The sequence below is a fragment of the Lolium rigidum genome, unplaced genomic scaffold, assembly GCF_022539505.1.
Source record: "Lolium rigidum isolate FL_2022 unplaced genomic scaffold, APGP_CSIRO_Lrig_0.1 contig_26997_1, whole genome shotgun sequence".
In the NCBI taxonomy this organism is placed as follows: Eukaryota; Viridiplantae; Streptophyta; class Magnoliopsida; order Poales; family Poaceae; genus Lolium; species Lolium rigidum.
This window is the reverse complement of record NW_025900070.1, coordinates 58-11,622: the sequence shown is the minus strand read 5'-3', so window position 1 is coordinate 11,622 and position 11,565 is coordinate 58. Positions and strand designations below refer to the sequence as shown.

At 39.6% G+C, this 11,565-nt stretch overlaps 1 long non-coding RNA gene across 3 annotated transcripts; it reads left to right on the top strand.

Moving 5' to 3' along the window:
• The first annotated feature begins 7,273 nt into the window (after nt 1–7,273).
• On the top strand, nt 7,274–11,136 carry LOC124680729. 3 transcript variants are annotated; one of them, XR_006995573.1, is made up of 4 exons: nt 7,274–7,460; nt 7,550–7,740; nt 9,983–10,213; nt 11,004–11,136. It is a non-coding gene; the product is annotated as an uncharacterized LOC124680729 (long non-coding RNA). The 3 variants fall into 3 exon arrangements; XR_006995574.1 differs by having other exon boundaries at nt 9,978–10,133; XR_006995572.1 differs by having other exon boundaries at nt 9,978–10,213.
• The last annotated feature ends 429 nt before the right edge of the window (nt 11,137–11,565 follow it).

Genomic DNA, 11,565 nt, shown 5'->3' with positions numbered 1-11,565 from the left:
GTAATGATTTAAATGAGATGCTACACCTCATATAATTTAAATACTATTTTTGAAATAGTTTAAATGAGCTAGAAATGGCCAGATAGCCATTATTTGAGTTTAGCCCATGATCATATGAAACAACTATAGTATTTTATTACATAATAAATTAGACAACATCAAATGTGAATTTTGAGAGGTGGAACCACCTCAAAATAGTTCATGGTTGATTTTTAAGATTTATTTGAAGTTGGAAAAGTTACTGATTTGTTATTTTTACTATTCAAATTCTACAACATATTTTGATTTGAATCCAGTGGCATTGGATAGAGTTTTTGATGAGCTTTCCAAGTATATAAAATTTGTTGAATTTGGCTCAGTAGATTTGGATCTATTCAATTTTGAATCTAGTATCAGATTGTAAAAATAAATGAAAAAGAAATAAACCAGTTTGAATTTCAAACGCGGGCGGGAACTTAATTGGGCCGGCCCAGCTACGCTGGCGAGGCGAGCGGGCCGCCTGACAGTGGGGTCCACTGTCAGGGCGTTTAAAACGCCGAAACGGTAAGGAGCGATGGTGGCCGTGGGATTTAAAGAGATCGGACGGCCGGGGTTTGTCCCCTTCGTCGATGAGCTCCGGCGAGGGCTAACCCTACCGGCGGCCGGAGGGTGGCGACGGGCGGCTTACCGACGTCCAGCCGAGGTCGGCGAGGCGGGCAAACGGACCGGTCGACGACGGCGAGTCGAGGGAGGGTCGCGGCGGCTCCTGAGGTGGACGAATTCGAGGGCTCGGTCTTCAGCGTCTCCGGCGGCCTCCGGTGGTGGAATTGGGGCGGCGTAGTGGCTAATGTGAAGGGGAAGAGGTGCAAGGAAAGCAAGGAGAGGTAGGGGAGCAAGGTGGTGTGGAGCTTTGAGGCAGGGGCGCCTTCCTTTTATAGCGGCGCGTGGTGGCCGAGGTGGAGCGGGGCAGTTGAGCACGGCGACGACGTTACGGGCGGCGAAAGGGCAGGGCGACGTCATAGAACGGTGGGCAACGTTGAGGCGGTCCTGGGGAGCGTCAACGCGCGGAAAACCATGCACAGAATCGTGCGGGCGAGGTCATCGTCCTGGCGGACAGTGACGGCGGGCGTCGACCCTAGCGTCGTCTACAGGGCGCCGGCGAGCCAATGAGCTTGTCTCAGAGGTTGCTGAGATCATGGTGGTCCTGTAGGAGAGAGGAGAGGGCAGGGAGTGGGCTGTGTCGACGGGGACGGGCAGTGTACTGGCGTGCCCGTGGCCATGCCGGGTGCACGCGCTGGCGAGGCCGAGGGCGGTGACCACGTGCTGTCCAGGGTGCTGTCGTGTTCTCTCTGACTCACGATGATGTCTAGCTTGCTCAACAACGTCAGGGTGATCTGCAGGACATGGTGTGGCAGGGCTGAGGTGAGAGGAGAAGAGGATGACATGGTGGTGACTATGGTGATTGGCATGGTGCTGTCCTTGGTGTTCTGATGCAATAATTTGGTCTCTGGGTCCATAGCTTGGTCAAGTGGGGTGAGACAAGGTGGTTTGACATGGGGAGCTAGGTTGGAGAGGCTAGGGGGTGCATAGTTGAGTAATGCCAACATGTATGTGTGATATATGCAAAGATAAAGGCAAGGTTTGTGGCATGGTGATCAAGCAAGGATAGGTGAGGTCATAGTACTGGTTAGAGGTACAAATCTACTATAGATGAGGTACAAGTGAGGGAGAGAGGAGGTGGTACAAAGTTGGTGGGAGTGGGTGTACTCTAATCTTACTCTATGTAACAACTTGTTCACAAGCAATGGTCTCACTTGGGTTTGACTTTTGGCCAAAATTCTGCATGGATAGGTTCTAAATGATATTGGTCAACCACTCATGGCATTGGTTTCATTTTTGAAATGGATTTGCAAAGATTTTAAATTTGGAGGGAATCTAGAATTGGTTTCAATGTCTCCACTTGTCAATCCTATTCTGGTCAACCTGGTCAAAGTCAGCTCTGGTGGTCAACAGCCAAAAGGTTCACCTTGACATGGTCTTGGATGACATGGCAAGAGTTGGTCAAGGTTGGTTTAGGAAAAGTCAAAACCAGGGGTGTAAAGTGGGTAACATTTTATAAAAAGGGTCACATGACCATTATCACATGTAATCACAAATTTGATTCAAATTTGATTTGAAATGAGTTTGGTTATTTCCAAAAGTGTTAATAAGTGTTTAGTATCCATTTACAACTAATGGTGCAATCCAAAATGGTCTAGGTTAAGGTTTTGCAAAAATGGCCTAGGCCATATGTGAGTGAAAATGGGATTTTCTCACTATTTGATTTCTCTCCATTTGATTTGAATTTTGTTGACTCTAATGTGATTCTTATTAGTTGAGAAACATTTTCAAACCATTGAATCCATTTCAAAAGGTCTTGATCAAAGATTTGCAAAATTGGCCATAACACATAAGAGGTGAGGTTCAAATTTTATTATTTTTGTAAATTGTTCCCCTTGCTTTACTTGGGCATGGGTTAGGATCAATTTAGTGTTATATTAGGTTGAGAGATGGTTTCACATCATGTGGTCAAGGTTTAATGTCATAAGGCAAACATTGGTGAAATGGCTATGTGTCTCATATGCCTCTATGCATATATGGCATTTGATTTTTGCTTTGAGTGTTCTTGGCCCATTTGATGTTGTTAAGTGTTGAAATGGTATATGGAAGTGATCCAACCATTCACCACAAGTCCTAGGGTCAAGATTCTTAAATTCACAATTTTGCTATTTTACTCTCATATGCCTCTATGGCATATTTAGTTTCTTTTTATTTTCTTTGGAAACCACTTGGATTTGGTTTGATAAGTACTAGGTAAGGTATATGAAGATTTTCCAAACCTCTAAGCAAAGTAGAAAAGCTTAGGGTAAAGTTTTATAAAAATAGCCATAGGCACATATGCATCTTTCTTATTTAATCTCCTTTTATTTTAATTTAGCTAGGGTGGTGAAGAGAGGGGGGAGGTTTAGGGTTTAGTGGGGTTCACCATGGTTCACCACCATTTAGCATAAATAACAAGGGTAGGGTTCAGGATTTACCTATTAGGGCTATATGCCACCATATGTCTTTTATTTTATTTTGGGTTTCTCAAAATAGATCCAATGATTGGTGGAGAAGATTAGGGTTTGAGGTTTTTCTTATTTGATTTCTTTCTCTTGTATTTTATTTGATTGGTGATCTTCACTTGATCACTTTAGGGTTTTAGGGTTTAGCACATAAGCATAATAACACTCATCATGGCAAAACACAAGATTTAAACAAGGTCTATATGTATAAATCTTATTTTATCAAAAGTTTTTGTTGGTTCCAAAATTTGGAACTAGGGAAATTCATTTTGTTTGTTTTGAAATTTTTGGGTTGTTACACTATTTTAGCCATGCCTGAGGTGTCCTACTGTTATATTGGGCACTGATGGTGTGCACCATATATTGTACAAAGGTGTGTTCATTGGCTTTCTTTTACATATGTATCTTTATTTATGTGGCATCTTTGTGTTTTGAAATATTTGACAGAATGTCTCGTTAAAAAATTGAAATCGCAATACCGGAAATAAATTGTATAAAACATAGCCTGGATGCGATACAATTCATATATTATATTGATAAATAGCTAAATCAGTATATAATGAATTTTTGACATCTGATGTTTACTTTATCAGTTTTGCGGAAGTGGTGGTATTTTTCAGTTCTTATTGATCATGCACACCTAATAGGCCTGATTCTGCAAGTAAACGACAAAGTGGCATTTGATTTCTTAAGTGAAGAAAGGAACATATGCTATAATTGTAAATTCTTACTGTTTTCTTCCTTTTGTTGCTCTTACAAAATATAGAGTTTATAAAATGTGCTACGTTCTGAGAATCGCTTGAAAACAACAAGCCCCACCAATCTTCATGATGAACACTTCCATGTGACTCCTAATGTTGAAGTAAATTATTTTTCTAGCTCTTTACTAATTTCAGCTGTGAAGCATGTCTTTCAATCCATCATAATCAGATCTAGCCATGTACTAAATTTACGGTTTCTTGTGAAGCACCAATCCATTATAATCAGATCTAGCCCTCTCATTTACATTACATGGCCTCCCAGTTCACTAGACAATGGCACAAAGCGTGCTTATGGTAAGACATGTTATCTTGCGATAATTTAAGAAATATGATACCTTCACTAATTTATGTGTAATTTATCATGACTACAGTTTGAAGGAGGCCATATCAATGGCAGTGGCACAAAAGTGGAAACTATGGTGGGATGTGGCTGGGTCATTCTATTGTGTCGATCATGGCTTCTTGATTCGGCACCGTCAAAAGTGATTTTGAATGAGATTACAATAAATTCTCTTGTGTCTCTTTTATTTAGTCTCTGCATCTATATCAAAGTGATATATACGCCTATTCAGATTGAACTTTTACATCTGTTTAGAACCCCGCATCATTGTTGTTGTCGATATGAGTGCATATTCTTTTTTCTGCGTGTTTATTTCGAGATGTTAAGGTGTGATCCCGACTGCTTAGGTTTGAGTGGTAGCAGTTTTTTACGCGATCGGTGGCAAGGTTTCAGTGGTTGCCTATGTGGTGCGGGTGCTCCCGTGCCTCTGCCTGCACCTCCCCTATGAGCTCACCCCTGCTGCTCTGGCCTGGCCATGTCCTCCCGCACCGTGGTGCGGTGGTAGACTATGGTTGTCCGGCCCCCGCTACGAGTAGCTTGCCTTCTCCTTAGACTATGACCTCCGGTTCAGGTATAACCTGGTTCTCCTCTGTACCTTTGTGCACTTTGATTGATATATTGTGGTGCTGGCTATGGTTTCTGTGAGATTTTGGTTGTACTGGTGCTTAATACTACTACTGTTTTGCCGTTTTGGATGCCAAAACTGTACGGTGCTAAAAGATACCAACTACTAATAGTTATGAAGTTCAATGTTTAGACAAGAAACACATGTTTAGTAATATATACTTCTATTTTTCCCGATGCAACAAGATACATGCTAACAATATAATGTTTTGCGGTGTCTGTATGGTCCTATTGCCTCTATGGGCTTATGACATTTATTGCTCCAACACTTATGTCGGATTAAATGTCCACCTAATGTGTTCTTCTGTATGTGTGAAGGCTTCTGTGACATTATATTTTTCGGATTACAGTGCCAATGCATCTAACAACTTTAACATTGATTTCCTCTTTGGACTTGTGAAATTTATTTTGCTCCAAAACTTACGTCAGATTAAATGTCCACCTAATGTTGTCTTCTATATGTGTGATGGCTTCTGTGACATTATATTCTTTGAATTACAGTGCCAATGCAACTAACACTTTAACATTGATTTCATGACTTCTATCCTAATTTCATCTTATTGACTTTGTTTAGTAAAATCCAAAAAAAATGTTGTTTCCCACCTGATTTTTATTGTTGTTGCACAGATTGTATATCACTGAGAACTTCATGGGATCGTGGGCCAATGTAGTCATCAAAATCTGGAGGTTGGGGCTTCACCATCCAAAATGACCAGGGTGAATCTGGCAGCCCGTGCACGCAATTTGGAACATGTCACTAACTAGCCACATGCAGAAGCTCCAGCTTCAAACAAAGCTATCACCGTCACTCAAATTGGGCCACCAAACTGTAATGTTTCAGACAAACTCCATGATTCTGAAGCAAGCTATTTCCAGCGAGGAATATGATCTCAATAAATTAGGTACTTCGTTTAGAAAGATAAATTTGCAAATGAGAGTTGGTCTACATGTTTTGTGGACTTTATTTGTGCATGGATGCTTTATTGGAAGTGGCCTTATAGAGACCTGGCTGAGCCAATTCTCTTAATTTGTTTCAAACACAGTATACCCAACGTGATGTAGTAATGGAATGGACCAGTGTTTCTTTTTTATGTAAATGTGTCTGATTTTGTTGCACATAATTTGCATGTTCATCTGTAAGCGGTAAGTTGTGTCTACCTTATCTTTGTCCAACATTTGTTCTCTCTAGGTTATTGCCCCTCTAATAGATTAGATACATTTTGTGTTTGTGTGTTTCTGTTCAACAATGTTAAATTTGGTATTACCTTCTGTTTTTGTCACAATATCCTAAAATGCATAGCTTCCTAAGATCATGCTTTTGTTCAACAATATCCTAAATAGGCATAGCTCGCTAGAATAAGTGCAAGATCGAGAACAGCTATCTAAAATGATTCACCCGTTGAACCATCACATGTAGATGCCAATGGTGTGTTGATTGTGTGGATCCTTTCTTCTAATAAAAGAACTTTACTCGGCTGACGATACTACAATCAAAGAAAGTGAGACTAAGCTATTTTGATCCAAGTTTTTGCTGCTATGTGTAATAGGTTTCCCAATTTTTGACAGGATTTCTCATTGCTGCTGAGATATTCATATTTGTTTGTCACATTTTGGTTTTCACCTGATTCTTATTGGCTGGTACATTTTTATCATATTTTCATAAAATGAACATCAACACGACCTTCACGGGATCGTGCGCCAAGGCGCACATCTAAATCTAGTTTTACCTATTCCCCTCTATGTATTGTGGATTTGTGGTGGTTGTTTGCCACCATCGGAGCTATGACTGTGCATGACACAATTGAAATTCTGCATATGATCGACGTCCTTTGATATGGTTTTTTGTTAAAGATTTTTTCTTCCTACCCTTTTATCATTTGAGGGTATAAAATACTTGTGCGTAGTTTGAATAAGGAATTTGATATATGACCTTCCTTTCTCCCATGAGGAATTAGGAATTTTGATATACTTACTCATTTCAGTTCCTTCCAATATGAACCAAGGCTTTATATTTTTCTGTTTGAGTTACAGACTTGTCTGACCTATGACGACAACAATGTGTCAGGACAAAGCATTTTTTGATTGGACCAAACGATGACTTTTTCAATTTTTCTGTAAGTATCTTGGACATGCAGATCATCATCCGTAATGCTTAGCATTTGTAATACTATGTTTGGAGTGCATCCTCTCTCACTAATAATACCCAATAAGTGACAGACTTCGAATATTTACTCGAGTGAGTACCGAGGAGGCGAGAAGCACAACTCGGGTCATGCGTGAGAAGTAGGAGGGTATCGGTCATCTGAAATTGATGTCAAATGTTGCTATCATGATACAAATGTATTACAAATGTGGTGATGCTGCTCTCCTCCCGCAGTCACGACATGGAAGCCGGCCTGCTGATGCTGCTCTCCTCCCGTGTGGGGGATGACGGGCTGTTGCTGCTGCACGCCGGTAAATATCGGCGATCGAGTACTCACGTCCGTTCCCCTCTTGCTAATGGAATGCTGTCGTTTTCTTATTTCTCTTGCAATGATTGATGGTAGAGCCAAATGCAGCGGTGAGGGCAAGGATAGGAGGCAGCGGGTTCAAGAGGGCGCCTAGGGGATCTCTTGCCACATGACTGATAGTCCACATGGAACATGTAGCTATGTAAGGGCTAACCATTGTTCTTCGTCTTCCATCTGTGAGCCTTGTGTACACAGTTATGTTTAATTTTTCTATCATACTTGTTTTTGCAGACATTTGTTCCTTGGAGGTGCAAGGATCATCAAATCTCCTTATTAATGTGCTTCCATACCTGGCAGACAGGGCTAACCATTTTTAAGTTAGTCGTTGCTTCACTCTGACATTTTTTGTTTGGTTCCATTTGTTTGTACAGTAGGTTCTTGTGGAGTTGGCCGAGCTCTAGGACAGGGTCAAGTTGCTCAAGGTATAATGGATGGAGTTTTAATTCCAGGTTTTTCTTGCCTATATAGATTTACCCACTGTTACTCATAATGTTCTCTATTCTTTTTACCATAAATGATCTTGTGAGAAATAAAATCCATCCGACCTCTATTATTATTTACTAGTCATTAACCCGTGCACCTGCACGCGCTAGGATTTTATTTCACAGATTTTATGGCATATGCAATTTCTATGGTCATACATATATCCAACGTAGTATATATTTCCAGTGTCAATGGTGGCTTTTTATAATATTTTTTGCAAAAAGTTCCATTTAGGTTGAGATCGCAATACATGAATGTAACAATACGTAGGTTCTTACTTTAGCAATATGATAAGAAGTTAAACTAATTCCAGCTCACAAAGCTTTTAAAATGGTCAATTAAAAAGTTGTGCTAACAGTGTGCATGATATATCCCGCGTAAGATATACATGTATGGATCGAGTGAAAATGTAAACACCAATATCGTTTCTTCACCCTACCAGTCATGTTTTACAATTGGAAGTAAACTGTAATTCAGCCATAAATTAGCAAACGAACGTCAAGAAATATCATTATATATATAGGAGAACGTGAGTACTATAGATAGAATTAACAATGAGAAAAATGCAGATAGTATAGCTTGTGCATCACCGGCCCTTGCTCAACAGTAGATGATTCTTCCATCCGTCTTGCAGTGTTTTGCTGGAAGCTGTAAAACTCCTTGCCGTAATGCATACTTACTACTGTACAATTCCTCAATTACAACACCTATATATTCAAACTGACATTGATACAGCCACCAAAGTTAACAAAGCGATCTTCAAATTCTCATGACGGCACGTCCTCATCCAATGCATCAACCATGCAGAACTTGGAAGATGATCAAATTTAGGGAAACGGGGAGTCAGGAGATACTGGATTTGCTGATGCTCTTCTAGATGGATTGCAGAACGAAAGTAGCGCTGAAGTTGAGGAGGCAGCGCTGGAGGGGCGATAGCTGGGAAGGTTGCATGCCCAAAAATCAATCATAGTACTTGCAAATCAATCAAGATTAGAAGTCCTATGACCAAAATATTAGATAGATCAGGCCCACGTAATTATGATTAGTTCACATAGAAATACCTGAGATCATACCCTGACCTGGAATTAATACCTGAGATCATAGAGAATGAGACGAAGAACCAATCTAAGTACCTGACCTGGAATTAATACCTGAGATCATACCCACGTAATTATGAGCTGTTCAAATAGATATCGAGATGAATAAAGATCGGATCCAGATACTGCATGGCTGCACGCTCAACAGCGTCACATGAATCTAGATTCATGCAAAAAATATGTTAGAAGAGAAGAAACGAATCGGTTGCAGCACTGCAGCTGCTACTTTCTCTAAATTACTTGCTCGATCGTGCCGTGTGAATAGGTCAAACGCTGATGGAATCGGAAGTAGAATTATTCTGAGAGGGATGCGAAGCAAAACTGTCCCGGTGAGAGATGACACATATATATATATATGCTTGAGTACGCGAGAGACGCTAAAACACGGTAGAGTAACAATCGAAAGGTATTTCTTTCCGTAGCTAGTATCTACTTCAAGAGATTAGGGACAATGAACGGAAACGCCCATATTCAGCTGGAGTCAAATCTTTTGAGATTTTCTCCCATGTATATTGAAAAAATATTGAAAGTTGCAACTTAATACCAGCATATCCATTAGTATAGCCAGCCCTAGCAGAAAAAAGATCAGTTGAGTCGGGATACATGATTGATTTAAAGGAGGCGTGTGCTAGAGGTACGTGTATAAGGCAGCCATTTGTTTGGATACATGTGAGGAGATATATTTTAATTATGACATAATCATTTATTTTATGAGATAGAATCATGTATCTAAAACAAAGCGATGGTTCCGGCCGGCCGGGCATACATGTCTCGAGGGACCGTGTAAATACAGGACTCCCAAGATATATCAATTTGATTGAGCCTTGCACTAATTAAAGCATTGTTACATGACACGAACATTGATAGGACTCTTGCCTACCTGACTACCTAACGTGTCACGTTACATTATAAATTAAAACATTTTTGGCTCATCCTAACCGTAAATTTTAGATCTAATTGTTTTAATTATTTTGATGATGTGGATTAACGTGGTGTCTTGTTTGGTGCCTCCAATTAGTAAATATAAGATTGGCTACAGGGTGAGCTTATAATTTATACGTTTCTTGTCCATGGCTTAGTGCAGATTGGAGACGACGGCAACCACAACGTTTCATGCATGGCTCTTGGCCAGTGAGCATTGTTCTATTTTGTGTGTCTTGGGCTCTGAGCATAAACTTCGCAAATCACTATCTGATTAGAAGCAGCATGGCATAGATGGGTGCTAGGAGATGAAGGTGAGAGAGAATTGTAAGCACTTCAATGAACCTGACTGTAAGCACAGAAGCAAAGCCAGCGCCCAGCCCTCACACGCCATGTGAGCCTCTTAAGATTAACCTTTCTATAAGCACAATTACGAAAGCACTTCATCTGATATGCCAAAATAATGCACTCTTATTGTTAGCCCGATCTTTAGCTTATATAAATAAAATTCATAGTAACTTCCAAAATTTTATTGTTGTGATTGTATGTTCACAGAGAACCATCGACAAAATGGTTTACTGATGGTGTTAGTAAACTGTTTTGATTTCTTCAGAATATTGTTGTGCTTTAAATTCTTTGTTCCTGAATGATATCATACTGAAGCCAAAAATTTCTGAACTTTGTGATCTGGGCCTACCATGATTTGACATCCTCTGTGTTTTAGATGAGCAGTAGCATTATACATTTTATTTTTCGCGATATGGAGTAAGTAGGAAACAAGTTAACATTACTTTTGCTTAGGAGATGGCCAACGAAAATCATAAGCAAAAAATCTAAAGTACAGTAGTGATTGTTTGTACTTCCTTCTGAGCCTTGTAGTTGTGCTGTTCCATTCCTAATACATAAAGAAGGCAATATTCAAATCTATCAAAAGTATTTAATGGAACATACGGGTAGTTCATTCTTGGTCAAAAGATCATTTTCCCCTTACCAAATTAGCTCTTAGTGCCTTTTGTTTCTATTGGTAAGTTGCTAGAAATGTGCAAGATGATTTCTGTAATTTGATTCTCAGTCCCATTCTTATAGAAATTGTAAGTCGTTTCAACTTCACATCTTGATGGTAATATTATCTAGCATATTTTTGGCCTGGGTTAACTGTGTTCTTACATTCAAATAAGGAACAGTGTTGAGCTGAAACCCGGAGGAAATAAAGAATCGCATTGAACCTCATTGTCCTAGGTTAGTTGTATTTGTGGTTGGTGCCATTATTCTCCAGTGTATATACTTATTTTCCTGCTAAAATTTGACATCAATTGTGGATGACAGATACCCTTATGATTTGTATAATCTTACCTTCACGCAAAAATACTTTCAAGACATATTGTTATCTTCCGATAAACTTATGCACTAACATTTATAAGATATGCATCTACATTGGCATTTACATTTGTAGGAAGTGTTGCTTAAGAGTTTAGTTGTTATTTATAGGTGCAAGCATCCATATATGATCGTTGCTAGGAAGATTCTGGTACAATCTAGGCATTCTATAACGCAATTTTGGGAATTTCTAAAAAGGAAAAAAACAGAATTTCAGGTTTTCTTTTGTTTCTGCTTGTTGCGGTAGAATATTATGAAATTGCATGCATTTGAACTGTTCGAATTGCTCCCTGTTGATTAAATGTATACCTTGAATATTAATAAATTTCTGATGGTTTCTTTGGTTCAGTAAGATGAATTCGAAACATC